This window comes from Salvia miltiorrhiza, unplaced genomic scaffold, assembly GCF_028751815.1.
Source record: "Salvia miltiorrhiza cultivar Shanhuang (shh) unplaced genomic scaffold, IMPLAD_Smil_shh fragScaff_scaffold_112_2, whole genome shotgun sequence".
NCBI classification, from domain to species: domain Eukaryota; kingdom Viridiplantae; phylum Streptophyta; class Magnoliopsida; order Lamiales; family Lamiaceae; genus Salvia; species Salvia miltiorrhiza.
This window is the reverse complement of record NW_026651402.1, coordinates 158,299-173,805: the sequence shown is the minus strand read 5'-3', so window position 1 is coordinate 173,805 and position 15,507 is coordinate 158,299.

Genomic DNA, 15,507 nt, shown 5'->3' with positions numbered 1-15,507 from the left:
GCGAGGAAGTGCACAGCCGCTTCATGCCCCGCTAAAACATCGTTGAATAGCATGGACTGGTGGAGCACGTTGATGTCGTTGTTGGACCCAGCGACTCCAAAGAATGCATGCCAGATCCACAAATCTTGTGATGCAACGGCCTCTAATATAATTGTTGGCTCGCCTTGATCCCCTCGAGTGTAGGCGCCGTGCCAAGCCACGGGGCAATTCTTCCATCCCCAATGCATGCAGTCTAGGCTCCCCAACATTCCCGGGAACCCATGGCAGGCTTCGTGCATTGCAGTGATGCGTTGCACATCGGCAGTTGTTGGCCGCCTCAAATACGTGCCACCAAAGATACGAACGACGGCCTTGCAGAATTTCTTCAAGCATTCCAACGCCGTCGACTCTCCTATACGGAGATATTCGTCACAACAATCAGCAGAAGTTCCGTATGCCAATTGTCGAACAGCGGCAGTGCACTTCTGGATCGGGGAGAAGCTTAAGCGGCCAACAGCATCCGGACGTTGTTGGAAGTAAGGATCGACTTCTAGCGCATTGACAATGCGTAGAAACAACTCCCGGCTCATGCGAAATCGACGGCGAAAGAATTGTGGCCCATAAACAGGCTCGACGGCGAAATAATCGCGATGGAGGCGCTCAGCTCCACCTTCACGGTCACGATGAACCACTGCCCGCTTCTTCCTCGGGCGTGGTGGAGGTGGATCGAAATGATATGAACTTGCCACTGTCATAAAATTCACAGCACATCTCATAAAAAATAAATCGGGGGCTTGAGTAGGATCGGGAAGAGGAGGAAGTTGTGCGGGATCAACATGAACTTCTTCGTCGGATGAAGAATTTGAGGAAGAATTATTGTTGGAAGAATTGGTGGATGAAGACATTTTTTTTAAGAATTGAAGAGAATTGGTGGATGTAGTGTTTGTGATTGAGGGAAGGGGATATATATAGGTGAAAAAGGAAAAAAAAGAAAAAAGAAATTCGGCCGAGAAGACCGTTGCCTTCAACGGTCAAATGACCGTTTAAATTTTTTTTTTTTTTTCGGAAATGGGCCGCGTGTAAAACACGCCCCTCCTTCGCTCCCACTATTGCCGAGTGCGTTCGAACGCCCCCTCCCTTCGCTCCCGGGTGCGGCAACGGCGCTGGGTGCGATAGGCCGGGTTTGATCCGGCCATCGCACCCAGCGATGCTGATGCTCTTAGCGCAGAATAAAATCCGGTGGTGGAAATCGCCTAAGAAAGAAACGGAGAAGAAGAAGGAATTATAATAAGCAAATTGAGATTAAACAAATTATAGATCTCAAATCGCTGTTGTACCTCATATATACTTAATATAAGGTCAATTGTGTAATTTATTATATTATACATATAAATATTACAGAACCGATCACCTACCTACCGTGGGCATACATAATGTGCCCACCATTGATGTGGCAATCTTAATTAGAGTAAGATAATTTTAATTAGAGTAAGATATGTTAATTCTCTTTCCAAATTAAAATTGTCACATCAATGGTAGGCACATTATGCTTGCCCACGATGGGTAAGTGATCGGTTCTGATAAACATAATTACAAGATTAATTTTGCTAGAATCCTTCGAATTAAAATTATTTATTTAAAGATGAATCCTAGAAAATAAAAAGCAAATAGTACCCTGAGCAACTTGAAACCCATGGCATGTATTGGGATTGGATATGGGTGATAAGGATTATGACAAAGGATAGAACGGGCCGTGGATGCACAATCACTTTTTATCAAATCATACAATTGTTTGAAGTAGAGTAAACCGCTCCAATGGGCACACAAGCGGCGCTGGTCTTTTATAACATCATCACAACCTCGTAAGACATGTAGAAACTTAATCCTACTACCTTGTACCTTACATAAGTGCTTCCCACAAGAATGCATGCGATATTGTCTATTTAAATGCCAAAAATTTTCTGTGCCGAGAACAAGATGATACCACTTAGAAAGCTTTTCCCATAAACATTCAAAACTAGCTCTTTTCAACATTCAGTTCAAGAAAGCCTTCAGCACTGATCGACATATAATTGATTTTGTTTGGATTCTGATCAGCATATGGAGGGAAAGCTCCCAAGAGGAAAAGCATTTTTAAATGTTGGGGTAAGTAGTCATAGCTTGGGAAAAGTACCTCTGGTATTTGATTATATGCTTCCACGAAGACTGAACTATGTTGTTTGAGTACCCCAGTCCAGTATTCTGGGCTCTTGTTGGCTTTTGATAGGAGCAGTGCAACCGTGATTATCATAAGAGGGAGGCCTTCACATTTCTCTGCAATCTTCTTCCCCAGTTTTTTGTTGTCTCTTGAATCTCCCGCTTCGCACACGGGGGTCTCGCTGCCCGGTCAGCGAGTCGGGGGGTCGAGGGGCGGAGACGCCCCCGGCCCAACGGTATGCAATTTCGGGCTTTTAGCCAAATTTGGGTGTTTTATCTCAATACTATAAATACTTGAGTATGTAACCCTAGCCGCATAATAAAATCTGTTCTCTTCTCTGTTCGTGGATGTAGCCAAATTGGTGAACCACGTAAATCTGTGTCTTCTTTACGTTTTTGTTTAATTGTGTTCTTTAATCCTATTCTGTCACAACACAGTTCCTCAAGTTGGAAAGGGGAACCGTCTTCATTAAGCACCTTCTCACCAAGTAATTTCTTACTTTCTTCTTCATTCAACAAGCTCACTCTTATGCCCCTATGCTGCAGGAATAATGTCATACATTGACTACTTGTAAGTAAGAACTGAATCCTCCAAGAGTATTCTCTTCTTTCAAGCAATTTATTTGCCAAAACCTCAAAACTAAAAGTTAAGGGGATATTTTTATTAAAAATACTGAAAAATTAAGGGGATATTTTTCCAATTATCATTACGTTTTTTTAAAATGTTGGATTGTAAGGATGATATTTTTTATAATAAAAATTACAAGAAGAAAGAGCCTAAGCATTCTATGGGACAACTTGTGGATTGCCTATTTTACCCCTCTACATATTTTATATTATACATAGTTATAATCTATTTAATATATATTTATTATAACCTTTAATTTTGATATCTTGTCGAGATATGTGATATTTGAAGTTTAAGATTTTATTATTCTATTTAGATATTATAGCTATAAATTCAGGATCCTGCTAGAATTAGATTATTATATATATTTATTGTTTCCAAGTTTATCTGGTAATTAGGATAGATATGTTGATCGTATCATATATTGTTATGAATCGTGAACAATAAAATAGAATCTTGGTTACTCTTTGCATTTTTGTTAACTAAGTATTAATATTTGAATTGAATCGGATTACTTGTATTAGCATAAATATCTCTATTAGCACGGCCTTGAGGCTCACCAATATCTTCAGCACAAGATTTTTCATCCGCAAACTTGTGTTGCTTTGCCCTACTCGAATTGGAAAAGTCAATCACCTTGAACTGTTGTGTCTCTTGTTTTTAAAAAGTTACATCAAGTAAGATTTTCAAACAACAACATCAGTTACTATTTTCTAAAACTAACCTAAGCAAATTTTTTGAATGGGTTGCCGGAATTATATATTCATCAATAGTGATTTTACATATACAGGCAGAAACATCCCCTACAAAAATTGTGGCTTGCTTCTAACAAGATTCAACTTCATGGCCAATTCGAGCTTCCCCAATATATATATGGGGCGTCAAATCTAAGAGACCTTTCTTGGCCTCGGCCGGAATATTCAGCCCTTGATATGGCCCCAAATCTCACAACGAGAGGGAGATTGTTATATGTTGAACCCAATTAAGCAAAGAAATTTCCCTTGATTTAAACCAAAGGGAAGAATGAGTTAGAGTCAATCGGGTAATTTCTCAAGTGACTACTGAACCCCTTCGTTCTAGTTAGTGAGATGGTTGGCAAGTGTAGCATCAATAGATGGAATACTATTGGATCTAAGACAGGTGAGTTGCAGCCTGCAATCCGAACTGAGGACGGGTTTTGGGGGTTAATGAACTCTCTTATGCTTTCTCTAGTGAAATCACCCGGCGCTGAGATGCTTGGTGCTCAAACCACCAATGCTCATTGGTTTCGAGCAAACGCTGGACAGAAGATAGGTGAAAGAATCCACAGAAATCTCATGTGATGAGATGAGATTTCTTTCTTTGTATTTTTCAAGGAGAATCCATCAAAATTCATCGAGTTTTAAAATGCACAGACTTTTGGATACCTAAGTATTTTTTAAGACTTTTTAAAATTCATATTGAATACCTCTAGATTTTTAAAGACTTTTAAAAATCTGGATTGAATACCCACAGAGTTTCAAAGTCTAAAAAAAGTCTACAGACTCTACAACCAATACACCCCCCTAAGTTTAACATTGATAGAGGAGGTGCTGCACAAGCTCAACACTTTGAAATGTTAATCACCTATTCCAAGAGACATAACATATTCATTAATCCTTACACATGCTATCCTCTATTCTGTGTTTTTGTGTTCCACTATTATCCTTTTTTATTTTACTTTTTAATTAATTGTGATTTCTTGTTACTTGCAATTATTTCATATTCTGCATAAATCCATATACAACAAACAACAATCTCGTCATCACATGATTCATCACAAAACAACATAGGTAATCCCTCAAACTATACAAGCAGGAGCAACATCATTGCCCCTAAGAAAGGTACCAAAAGGAACCATAATATATATAGATAGTTTCCTTGATCTAAATGATATTCTTCATTACTAATTCAATCTTCAAACATACATTTAGTTGATGGTAGCATTATGAAAATGAAGCAAACAATCACAATGACATTACATTCTCCACACCTAAACCTAAAGTTTTGAGTAAAACAAGGGTGGGAGTGAAAATCGCACAGGCGACCCAGTCAGAGGCCTTCCCTGCACCAAACAAATCAATCCTTTGCATAGTCTTATTCTTGTTAGAGTAGTAGAAAAGATATCTGGTTAAGCATACCGACACTAACATAACTAGGTCGCCATTTTCGGAAACTTTGATGGGATCAACAAGCCACATGGTATTATCAACAAGAGGAATCACATATGCCAAGCTCCAAGATTCGTCCACTCCATATTCCTTCATAATCCATATAGTGAGCTCACATCGCCCAGTATCACCTTCATATTCGGATGCTTCCTTGCAAAACCATAGGCAACCGCTCACAGCAGACAAGGACCTTACTCTTATGAAGGGCAATCCATGAGCAAGATAAGGAGGAGCTTTAAAGAAGCTAAAACATTCTGTTTCAACATCAAAGCAAGAAATCCATGACGCTTCTTCTCCAATGGTTGCTGTCCAATGCAGATTTCCATTAACAAATGCACCTTCACCATACAGGTGCACATACGGAATACCTTCAAGGCGTTGCCAAGATCCTGTTCCAAGAGTGTATACATGACAATCCAATTTATCATCATAGGGCTTAGAGTGAATATAGACCACCTTGTATCGGCCACTGATTTTGCTTGCCCCAAATCCATAAGCAGATACTACTTCTGAAGACAGATCCCGCAGATCCAACTTAATAAATTCACGAGTGATCGGATTACATACGCAAAGCATATCAACATCAACACGATTCATTAGAGAGTCATAACCATTCTTGATTAGAACAAGAAAACCATTAACAGAACTGTATATATATGCTGGGTGGTAAGGGAAATCACACTGGGTGAGTGGATCGAGATGGAGATCGAGCTCGAGCTCGCCTTCCAATTCCAAAACTTTCAACCCACCTGAATACCCCAAAACAGCTAGGGCGGGGGCGGATCTCCTATCTCTCGCAAAGATGATCAACTATCTTTGCAAAACTTTATTAAATTGTGTTTCCAAGAAGAAATATATCTCCAGCAAAGATGATCAACCATATTATTTGCAAAGCTTTATTAAATTGTGTTTCCAAGAAAAAAATGGTGAAAGCGAATTCAATACCAGCCGTAAATAATTTCGCAAAATTATTTTTAATAGAACACCCAATTTCTTCACTGAAAACGAAAACAACTACCGCCTTTACACCCTCAACTCCATAATTTCCACCACCCAGTCGCGGCGCAACCACTGCAAGCATGGGCGGAGCTAGCCCCCCTGGGAATTTCAAAAAAAGTAGGTATATTTTCGTAATTTTAGTATTAAAAATAAAAAAAAATATAAATTTATCTTCATACAGTTTTTGTGACGTCTAAACGATGTTGTTCAGTTTTAATTAAAAATTTCTTTAAATAAGTAAGGGATGTATCATGTATTTGCACCATAATTTTCAATATTTAGTAATTTTATTACAAACTATTTTCGTAACATGAATATTATGTGGATAATTAATCCACAAAAATTCCAAGTCAACAATCTGACGATCATAAAAAATTGCGAGGGACGAACTTGGAAAAATTGAAAAGATGGTGATTAATTCGCCACATTTAAAAATTCACGTTAAAATTGTTAAATTCGAAATAGTTCATGATTTTATTTGCCAAAATCCCAAGTATTATCCATCTTCATTTTTTGAAGTTGTTTTGTATGAACGAAATGTATTTTTGTAATTTAAAAGATATTTATAATTGTGTTAGTATTATTTATTCCTAATTTATTTTAATTAATTTATTTTTTTATTTTTTTTTTAAATGGACCCCCTGGAGCGAAAGTCTGGCTCCGCCCCTGACTGCAAGAGCACCTCGCCAAGAACTACAAACCAATGGCCTACGTTACTCTTTTTTTATTTAATAATGACCGCACTATAGGGTACTCGAACTTAACACTACTTTAATCACACAAACATAAAAGAAAAATGAGATATTATAGAAAATGTTATGGGTTGTATTTTTTTTTTTACAAAACTAAAAAGATTTTATCAAGAGTAAACTCATGGTAAATGGAGAAGACCCTCCACAAATTCAAAAGGTTCATCCCAAACATACACATTGGGATAATCACAAGCACTCGAGCTAACCCATGAGCCCCCGCTATGGTCTCGCGCGGGGCATCTGCAACAATCTTAGAGTCCGTCACCAATTCTACCATAGTCAAATCTTTAGCCTTTATCCATGAAAGTGCCTCACTCACCCCCATTGCTTCCCCCTCAACAGCCCATCATCTTCACTAAAACCACCCATATTGTCTTGAAGCATGATGCTATATTCATTGTTCCTCTTTAAAAAACAATACCTCCTCATCATTCCGATAACTTTACTCACTACGAATACTTCTCTTAAACTACCCTCTAAATCAAGAAGTTCTTGAGGAAGAATTCACAAGTAGATTTAAGCGGCTCTTCTGCCGCTCCTCCCCGTCATCAACAATGCTAGGAATGTCGTTGTGTGCGCATGACCAGCAACCGAGAAAATCGAAGAAGAAATAAGAAGAAAATAAAGAAATCGTAAAAGAATAAGAAGAACAGATCTACAGATTAAACAGAAATTTTTTTTAAAAAAAAATCACAATGAAAAAAAAAAAGAACATGATAAATAAGTACAAAAAGAAATAAAAATAAAATGAAAAAGAAGTACAATAAAAATGAAGAAGAAAATATTCAAAAATAATTATTGCAATGAATTTTGAAATACAAAAAATGGATATTTTGTGTTAGAGTCAATGTTGACTCCGACAATGTTGGGTTGAATGCTGATAACATTCTCGCTGTCAACATTCCGGAGTCTGCCTTGAAGCTATACTTTGACTCTCCATTAATAACTGTATATAATTAATATTTACCTTCCTTTTATATTTTATTATTCTTTGGTTGTGAAATAAAGGTTTTATGATAGTTGACCATGTTTTTAATAAGTGGAATGGTGGTTAATCATGGTCCAAAGTAGTGGGTAATTTGTAGGGTGATTGTAGCGGTTATAGGAAGCTTCTGGAAGTGAGAAGTAGAGGGAACTAACCACGACTTGGAGGTATATAAAAGCAGCAAGAAGCCTCTCTCATACGTTTTGGAAGTGCATTTTCAAAGACCTAACATTCACTCACAACCAACTCGTCATTTTCCTGCTGTAAACGTGACACCGGTTCTTCAAAGATTGCTTTGATGAAGGAGGCTTAGGCAACTAATTTGTAAAGTCTCACTTTGTATTGACGGTCCAATTTATCATCACAATGTTTTTTAAAATCCTCTCCAATGCTTTTTCAAATCCTCTCCAGAGTATACATGACAATCCAATTTATCATCACAGTCCTCAACTTTAATACAAATCGCCTTGTATCGGCCAGTGATTTTGCGGATACTTCTGAAGAAGATATTTGTGGATCTGACAGCAGATCTATCTTACTAACTTCACGAGTGATCGGATTGCATATAGAAAGCATATCAACACGCACCCTAAGATCAACATCAACATGCATCCTAATTAGTATAAGAAAACCATTAGCAGAACTCTTTATTTTTGCTCGGTCGTAAGGGAAATCAAGCGAAATTCGCGGGAGATCATTTCCTAAGAAGTCGGAACTGCTAGGGTTGCAACAGGCATTCCAGCAAGACCCTAACCCTAGTTGCCTCTCCGTAGGTTCGTCTTGTATATATTCAAACTTATTAATCAAGATAAAGATCCACAATCACTCGTATAAATGCTTGTACTTGCACACGATCTCTCACTCTCGCTTTCCCTGCTATCGTTCCGCCTCCATACTCACAACACTCTAGGGGTTTCGATCACCCGACTAGCCCTGCGAGTCGGACGTCCGTCGTCCTTTATTCCACATCGCTCATTAGCTTTAACTTTGACCACTGGGACATCCCGATCTTCCGGATATACTACTTGTTACTATATCTTCTCTTTCATTTTATTTATTTTATTACGTTACTTACGTCTATTATTTATATCAATTTACTAACTTGAGCATCGGAAGCCCTTCCATCGACACCCCCACCGGCATCGGAGGGCTCTAATGTTGCTCGTGATTTCAAGTTGCTAGTGTCCGTCGATCCAGACATGACTGACGTCACTTCCGTAATTATCATATTCATCCCCAACATGAATACTTTGGTAACTTTATTAAAATATTAATCTATTGTTGAATCATCTTCAACTTTATCATCATTAGGATCTTCAACAATATTAGGCACGATATATTGATATATTCATGTATTTATTTAATTTAAATATTATCTCACATTTATTTTTACATGTTATAACTTGATTTAAAATTGTAATTTTTAAAAATTAAGAAAATACTCTATGAATTAAAAAATTACTTAATTTATCAAAATTAATAAATTATTAATTTATCGATATTTTAATATCTCTCTAAAGTAATAAAATATTTTATTGTATTTTTTTAAAAATCTAGCATTTACACTAAAATTTTAAACATGTACATATCAAGATATATTAGTATCTCTCTAAACTAATAAAATATTTGATTGTACTTTTTAAGAAATCTATCATTTATACTATATTTTCAAACATATACATATCAAAGTACGATAACATTTATATATAATTTAGTGTATATGTACTCTATTTATTTATATATAGTGATTTATTGTTATTTTTATTTATCTAGTTAAGCAAATAGATTTTATAGGATTTTGTTTTTTTTCAAAATTCAAAAAAAAAGTTTCAGATATATATCAAATAGATTTGAATAAGGGGATGTAAATTCATTTAAGGATAAGGTGATGTAATTAATTAATATATTTTTGTAGTATTTTAATATTTTATAAATTATTATATTTTTTTAAATTATATAATTTACAAAATTGCCCTTAAAAATAAATATGTTATAAGGAAATCTATACTTTGTGCCCAACATACTTTTTCTATTAGTATAGATAGATATAGATATATATATATATATATATATATATAGGGTTAGGTTCAATGAAAAAGGCCTAAATATAAGAAAGAAGAGAGAAGTAATCTCATCCGTTGATCTTGTCTAATCTAACGGACATGATTTGTTCACGCCATGTTCAACAGATTTTTTCGTTGAACATTCGTGAACATATACAATATTTTTGGGGGTTCTGGGTTTCGACCCCCTACATGTTCAACGATAAAATCCGTTGAACATGGCGTGAACAAATCATGCCCGTTAGATTAGATAAGATCAACGGATGAGATTACTTCTCTATTCTTTCTTACATTTAGGCCTTCTTCATTGAACCTTGGCCTATATATATATATATAGGGTGTGGTTCTAGAGAGAACTACATTATTTGTGAGAACGGGAGAACCATCAAATCTAATGCATCTACTGTAAAAATTAATGCATTCACTGTTAAAATTAATGCACTAAAAAAATAAAAAAAAAATGCTCCCTTCAGGATTCGAACCCAGGATCTGCATTCATCCAACAAGATGATGCATCCACCGTAGATCTTGATGATCGAATGGCTGAAAATGGTTCTCCAGTCTTCTTTTATTTATGGTTCTTTCCTGAACCTCTCCCTATATATATATATATATATATATATATATATATATATATATATATATATATATATATATATATATATCACTATGATCAAAGTTTGTTGAAATAAGTAGCACTATGTTGTGCCCGAAAATAACAGCTATGATAGAAAGCAACAAGAAAGCAAAGAATGATAAAACGTAGAACTTTGTATTGATTTTATGCGTGAGGCTATTCTAATACGAAAACTATGATTGACGATGATCTTACATTAGGACTTCACCCATATTTATAGGTAATGACAATGAATTGTGTTAGGAATAAAACTCTATCTAGACTTAGAACATAACTATGAATCTTCATGCTTATCTTTATGCTTTTATCCCGATCTTCCTGAAATCTTTTTGATCTCGGTCTTGATTATCAGCACTTATTGAATTCTTCATTGGGTGGGTTGTATCTACAGGGAGTTAGGCTTGCAATATCATGGGGCGATTGTAGTTTGGACCTCGGTCAAAGTAGTTTAAGGGCTAACGAGCTCAACGGGCTTATATGGACTCCTCATAATTGGGCTTCTGCTTGTTCTGGCGGTGTTTTGGGCCCTACAGGACTGCTCCAGATAAAACAACGTTGTTCCTTGTGGGCATTTTCTAAATTTGGATACTCTCTTTTGGTGTTGTAGCGATGCGTATTTTTGTCCTCATCACACTAGATAAACATAATACTCCCTCCGTCCGCGATATCGTTTTCACTTTCATTTATAGAAGTAAGGTCCACAAACTTCCACTCACAATAATAGTGGGATCCAAACTCCACTCACTATAATATTCACTACCATTTACTACTATTCACCATTTTTCTTAAAACCCGCACCGTCCATAATGTGGAAACGATATCGCGGACGGATGGAGTATATGATAATACCCTTTCGCCCGAAATTATGTATGTACTAGTGAGGAGATAAACTCGGTTATTTTTGCATAATTCCCTAGCTATTTTGTGTTCCAGCTTACATTTATGTGTTAGTGTAAGATTTTTAAATAATACTCCCTCTGTCTCATTGATAATGACTCACATTCTTTTTTAGTTTGTCCCATTGATAATGGCGTATTCCATAAAAGTAAACCACCTTCTCTCACAAAAAGTTATGGGCACCACTTTATATCACTTTTACCCTTAAATCACTATTTTTCTTAATAATAGTGCCCAAAAGTAGGGATGTCAATGAGTGGGTATTATCCGGACCAGAACCGTTAAAATTATTATGGTTCCAGATCCAGAATCGACTCATTGTTGGATCCGGATCTGGAACGAACCATTAAGTGATAAAATAAAATGGTTCGGGTAGGTTAATTACCCATGGATCTGATAATACACATGGATCCAATAATACCCATTATCAAACCCAAAAAAGCCCATGAGTCTGACCGTCTGAATTTGGAATTTGGAATCAGATCCCTCAATTTGACATTTCGAGTTCGACAGAGTACATTACAGACATCGCCCACGAACCCCCCCCCCCCAACCTTTTTCTAATTTTTTTTTTCAAAATGCAAAACTTTTTACACAAAAAATGCATAAAGTTTCACACAAAAATGAATTTCATTTTTACAAATTTTGGTATTTTCGCCATCCCCCCTCTCCTCCTTACCCCAAGCCAATTTTTTTTTTACTTTCTTTTTGTTTTTTATCCAAAATGCAAAACTTTTTACACAAAAAATGCATAAAGTTTCACACAAAAATGAATTTCACCCCAAGCTAATTTTTTTTCTTTTCGACAAATCTGATTTTTTCACCGCTGACCACCCCCGCCCCCACCACTCGAGATCAATTTTTTTAAAAAAATAATAAAATTTATAAACTTAAAAAATAAAAATAAAAATAAAAAATTGGCTTGGGGGTTGTGGGGTAGGTGGGTGGTGGGTCAATGGTGAAAAAATCAGATTTGTAGAAGAAAAAAAATGGCTTGGGGGGTGGGGGTGGGGGTGGGGTTGGGGTGGCAAAAATACCAAAATTTGTAAAAATGAAATGCATTTTGTTGATGCCTTGAATTTCCCACTTCGGTCAAAATGTACGGGGGTCTCGCTGCCCGTGGGTAGCCCTAGCCGCATAATAAAATATGTTCTCCACTTTGCCCGTAGATGTAGCCAAATTGGTGAACTACGTAAATCTGTGTCTTCTTTACGTTTTCTATTTGATTGTGCTCTTTAATCATATTATGTCACAACGGGTCGTACTGACATCGAATTAAAAAAATATATATATTTACGATCGGGCTCAAAACTATATATATAAAAAAGAAACGAACTCGGAAAAAAAAAGGTTTATGGTTCAGGTCGGACCGGACCCAAAATAAACGAGTCGAATTGGGTCTGGACCGATTAGGTTCTGGGTCTGAGCAAGTCGGGTCTAGAACCAGAACCAGAACCAAAACCAGAACCAAAATCATTGCTTAATAGCTCAACGGATAATGAACAGTTTCAGTTCTGGTCCGGGAATTATCAATGAGACGGAGGAAGTAATATATTTTGAAGATTTCTGATGGTGTTTAATTAGTGTTGTGTCTAAATTCTAATGCACATAATAATACATGAAGCCATGTTTGCTAGCCATGTTGAGATAAATTAAGATAAGTAAAATCAAGATACCTATCCTAAATAAGGTATTATTGATAGTGTAACTGTTTGGTAGCTAATATATAAACCCTGCATAACACAAACTAGGGGTGTGTTTGATAGCCGTTATTAGGTGAGATAGATAATTATTCTCACCATATCTCTCTGTTTGATAGGCAATATTGATAATCTTTCAGGCCCGCAAAATTGATGAAGCCCGTACCAAAAGCACTATAGCCTTTAGAAAATACATCCGCCCCAACCCCCCTGATCGGTTTTCTCACTTGGAACAGTGATTGAGATTAGTTTTGTGTTTCCAATTTTCTCCCTGAAGTTACTTCAAAATCGATACACAGCAAAGAGGAGTTCTTCAGTCGAATCTCCCTGAAATTAATTGTTTGCTTTCGATACAAATCTATTACTCAATTTGGTGCTTGAGTGTCGCATGAGGGAGGGATGGCTGAGTTTGCCATGAACAATGGAGGTGAGAGAATGATGGAGCTAATGCTTCTGTGCGTCTTGCTCAGTGGAATTTTTTTTTGCGAAATTTGTTGATTTCGCATACTAATACGAGATGTATTAATAATCACGTTGAGGAGAACGTGAAACTCCCAAACAAACTCTCACGATCACGCAAGAATCAGTTCTCAATCAAAATATTCATAACATGCCAACAAAATGAAACCCTAGTCTAATAAAAAGACGTAAGCGACGCCAAAAAAAAGAAGGAAATAATTATGGAGCCCTAATGCTATGGGCCGTTATTAAAACGGGCTGGTTTCTTGATGTCGCGGCGCGTCCGGCGTTGGGCCAAGCTTGGTTCTTCAGCTTCATGAATATCCTCCTGATGGGCTTCGTCTTCAACTTCGTCTTCAACATAGCGCTCTTCCTCAGCTGGGCTAGTCTTGGTTGGTACCGTATCAACTCCCCCGCCCTCGAAAACCACCTTGTCCTCAAGGTGAAAATCTGGAAATGAAGAACGGAACGCGGTAAGGGACTCCCAAGTAGCGGCCTCGGGCGGGAGTCCTTCCCATTGAACTAAGACTTGGTCTTCGGGGCTGCCATCCCTGAAAACAGTACGAGCGGAGACAATGACGATGGGTACCATAGCGGGTAATCCCGAAGCATCGACTGGAATCGGGTTGAGTGGGGCCGAGGCTGCGCCGACAAATGGCTTAAGCAAGGAAATGTGAAACACCGGGTGGATACGGCTACCTGCGAGCAAATCCAGGCGGTAAGCAACAGCACCAATCTTCTCCAAGATCGGGTAAGGACCAAAATAGCGTTTAGCAAGCTTGGGAGAAGGGCGGCGAGCGACCGAAAGCTGGCGATACAGTTGGAGCTTTACCCACACCAAATCACCAACAGCAAAGGTGAGATCACGGCGATGTTTGTTTGCTGGTGTTGCGCCGAGGCTAAAGTGGCCTTCAAAGATTGCAAAAGTTGATCACGCTCGACGAGCAGCGTGTCCAGCGCATCCACGGATGTAGAGCTAGTAATATAGCGAGGAACGACCGGCGGAAGGCGTCCATAAACTGCCTGAAAAGGACTCATAGAGATACTTGAGTGATAGGAGGTGTTGTAATGAAACTCTGCCCAACCTAGATATTCGGTCCAACGAGCGGGATGATCAGAGGTCATCGCACGTAAATACTGCTCCAAGCAACGATTTACAACCTCTATTTGGCCGTCCGTTTGAGGGTGGTAGGCGGAACTGTGCTTGAGAGTCGTCCCACTGAGCTTGAAAAGTTCTGCCCAAAATCGGCTCATGAAGATCGGGTCACGATCCGATATAATAGAAGATGGAAACCCATGTAACTTGACCACCATATCCGTGAAAAGGCGAGCGACTTTGCTAGCCGTAAAGCCGGCGGTCAGAGTGCCGAAGTGGGCAGCTTTGGTGAGGCGGTCGACGACCACTAGAATCACAGAATAACCATGAGATGTGGGGAGGTGAGTGATGAAATCCATCGTGAGCTCGTTCCACACCAAGGCAGGGATGGGCAATGGTTGAAGAAGGCCGGCCGGCGCTGTCGTCAACGATTTCACCTGTTGACATATCGTGCAAGCACGCACAAAGTTCTCCACATCTCTTCGCATGTGAGGCCAAAAGAAGAGAGTTGAAAGGCCAATCAAGGTCTTCTTGATGCCGCCATGGCCGCCGATGGGGGAGCAATGGTACTCCTGGAGTAGTTGCTGTTTAAAAGGAGACGAAGGAGTAATGAAATATTTACGCCGATAGGTAAGAAGGCCATCAACCACACCATAATCGGGGGAGAGTACACCGCTCTGAAACCGCTGATGATAAGAAAGGAATTCGGCATCAGTCGAATTGGCGAGACGCAGCTGGTCGATAAAGGTGGACACCGGAATGCTTTGAATGGTGAGGCACGCAGGCGTGAACATATACGCAGCGGCGAAGGGAGGTGTGATGGAGTTAAGCTCAGGCTCGTAGTGGTGGGCGCGCGATAGGGCGTCGGCAACTACATTATGCTTGCCGGGTTTATACTCGATTTGAAAGTCGTATCCCAAGAGCTTA